A 3,402-nucleotide genomic window follows, 5' to 3' on the forward strand; every position below is an offset into this window, starting at 1 on the left:
CTTGAATTCTTTCAGCTTCTTCTCTGTTTTCCTTCGTATATCCCTTTCATTTCGTAATAGATTTTGTGTCATCCTGGAGACACTATTTCGTATGATCTCTCGACCTTGAAAACATGCCCTTCGACGACGTGCTCTTCTACCTTGTCTCTTTGCTCGACATCCAGAACTCCCACTTGGAGTAATTTGAGTTTGTTCCCATTCAGCCATTTCTTATATAAGAACTAAGAAACAGTAAGAATGAATTTACCACTCAATGTGACACTTATGTCACAATTTATCGTAGAAGATAAAATCTGTTATAGAAAATTTTCGAACTAATTACGACAAAGAAAGAAAAATATCAAGTCTAATTTATATCTTTATTAATAAATTAAATCAAAGGCATAAATCTTTATTTATATAATTATTTATACATGATGCCCCAAAGAAAAAAAATCTTAATAATTATTAAAAATAAGTAAGTGTTAAGGTCATTACTTTATAACCCTTTTCATCATTTTTTTATATTATTTATGTCTGTACTACAGAGTAGTACCTGTACTACACATTTATTAGTACACCATAACAATAAAGAAAATTAACAAAATTTTTGTGTGTGTTTTGTTAGAACAAACAGAAAATAAAATCCCATATTTATTTTAGTACACCACATAACAAAACAAATTAAAACAACAAAGATCATCTTCTCTGAGAGGTTACTCCGGCGATTTTTAGAATTAAAAAAATAACACCATGCTTATATGGGTTTCAAATTTAGAGTTGACTACAACTCTTGGCAGGACTCAATCAGTGGTGTGTCCGGTCAGAGTTTAAGTGGTGGCGCGTCTGACTAGAGCAGCGATGGTGTGTCTGGTCGTTGACCAAAATTACATGTATGTGCTAATTTGTTTAACAAATTTTCTAATATGTGAGTTCTGACTCGATTTGCATTTCTAAACTTAGAATTGAGATTTTACATGTGAAATTAGAGCAATATAAACATGACTTTGAAACCATTGATGGTAATTTCAAAGGAAAAATAATAATTGTGTACCTTAGAATTCGCAGCGGATCTTGATTTTACTTCCCAAAAAGGATCTGTCCCAAGTCTATTTGAATCTCTTGGAAACAAAGATTTGATTTTACAAACTAAATGCTCTTAATTTCTTGGTGTTATTGTTATAATATACTGAATTTTTTTATATCTGATCTTGTTTTCTCGTCATCTCATTGTTTTCTGAAGAAGAAGGATTCTTATAAGGGATTTGGGCGGGTGAACAGTTTTTGTAGTAACTGTTCCCAGCGTTTTTATTTAATTTAACAGGTTATTTCCTTATCTTCTTTTATTCAGATATTCAAAAATACGTGATGAGTCGGGTCATTTCGGGTCAGATCAGGTCGTGTCAGTCCACATGGTTGACCCATACCCGTAATCCAACAGGATCCATTGGGTAAGATTTGATGATGGGTTTTGCTTAAAATGAAAAAAATTGGGTGCAACTAAAACTGTGCAAAAAGATTAATCTTTTTTGTTGAACATGTGGTGTGAAGCTTTATTTTTTTTTATGGGAAAGGGTTTCCTTAAGCATATAAAGACAAAAGATAATATAGAGAGGATTGCCACAGATTTGTTTTCAGGAGAAAATCATATATAAAATTTAGGAAGTGTAAAAAGAGGAAAAGTGTTTACTAGTATAGGCTTCTTTGTTTATTTCAATATGTATAACTATCCAACGAATATTGGCAATATATACAAGGTAATTGTACCCTAGGTATTTGTGTATTTCAAAAAGGAAATGTAAATGATAAAAGACACAAAACAAATAAATTACAAACAAAATTGTTGACTCCAAGGTCATGTATCGTATCTATTGTACATATAATAACATGAATATGTCTACCATACGTATCTATTATATGTGATTTGACTCTAAAATTATACATTTATGTTACGTTCAATATCAAATATCACAACACACAAACTCGCTTAAAATTCTAGATCCACTTTTTTTTCCAGATTTCCTCTAGTGTTTTTAAATAAAAAAAAAACATGTATACAAGGAAGAACTTATACATCTATCAGAGAATTTTAAATAGTTCAAATCAACAATACACATAAAGTAGCATAATCTAGTTTAGATATATATAATTTGTGTCTAAAAACTTGTGTCTGACAAAGATCACAAAAAATTGAAAATTTTCTGACTCTTTTTTTTTCTCTATTGCAACTTTGTTGAAAAAATAGCATATACACATGAGAGAAGTCATAAATTAATCCAAGAATTTTAAAAGTTCAAAGGAATAATATTTGTCTCTAGAAAAAGGTTGTTAGAGAAAGACATCACAAAAAAATAAACACTGAAATTAGGACTGAACTGAACTAAATTGAACACAAAAACTGACCTAGAACTCTAAAAATTTTCTGACTCTTTTATGTTCTCTGTTGTTGCAGGTTTCCTGAGTTTGTGTGTGAGTATATATTGAGGGGTGTTTGTTACAAGTGTTTCACTAGAATTTGCAATAGTTGCAGGTGAAAGCCCAACAAATAAAATAGTTGAAGCTTCTTTCGTCTTTTTACATGGTACAAAGATTTTTTTGTGTATTATTGCTAATTATTTATCAAAACATATCTCGGTTAGTATTTGATCGTATGTTGTGCACACTCTCTTTTTTATTTAAAAATTGTGTCAAATGGTACTCCACGTGGATAAGTAATGAAAATAATTGGAATATTTTACAAACAAATAAAGAGATAATGTTCAAATTAAAACACTCACTCTTTTGCGGGCTTCCTACCTGGACTATCAAATGTCTGCATTTCCTATGTGAATCTTCATCAACTACTTACCAAAACACGACTCAAAAATTAATGGGTTAGCTACCACGTGGACAAAAGTTATGAGCAAGTTAAGTTTTCAAATGACTTTTGACATTTGTGTTCAGTGTGTCTAGGTGTATTTGATAAATAGTTGGTGATGCTTAGGTTGAAAACTCAAACACCTGAATAGCTCAAATAGAAAATTCATTAAAAAGTACTCTAGGTATGTTTTCAACCATTATTTCTAAGAAGATATCTATGGCATATCATATCTATATAATAGACAATCTAGTGTGCAAAGCATCATAATTCTTGTGTTCGTGCAGGATTCGAAAAAGATCCTGACTTCTTTTTGAAACTCTCCCTTGGAGCTCCTCCCTTTGTACTCCTTTGGCTACTCAAACCCACCACCTAAGGATTTGAGGTGAAGGGTTCTGGCTGCTTTACTCAATCTTCCCTTGTCAAGACCCCCGTCTTAAATGGGGGTACAATAGTCTTCCTATTGTGATGGAAGCATAAATATTTGCTAATTCCACAACTTTTGCATCGATAATTTATAAGTCACATGAAAATAACTGTATTGTGCTTCAAGGCTCCAACCCCAT

General features: G+C 31.5%; 1 long non-coding RNA gene across 1 annotated transcript; it reads left to right on the plus strand.

The window, feature by feature from the left end:
- Positions 1-619: 619 nt before the first annotated feature.
- Positions 620-2,719, plus strand: LOC107854953. The gene is made up of 3 exons (XR_001670140.2): positions 620-872; positions 1,331-1,430; positions 2,432-2,719. It is a non-coding gene; the product is annotated as an uncharacterized LOC107854953 (long non-coding RNA).
- Positions 2,720-3,402: the final 683 nt, after the last annotated feature.

This window comes from Capsicum annuum, chromosome 1 (assembly GCF_002878395.1).
Source record: "Capsicum annuum cultivar UCD-10X-F1 chromosome 1, UCD10Xv1.1, whole genome shotgun sequence".
NCBI classification, from domain to species: domain Eukaryota; kingdom Viridiplantae; phylum Streptophyta; class Magnoliopsida; order Solanales; family Solanaceae; genus Capsicum; species Capsicum annuum.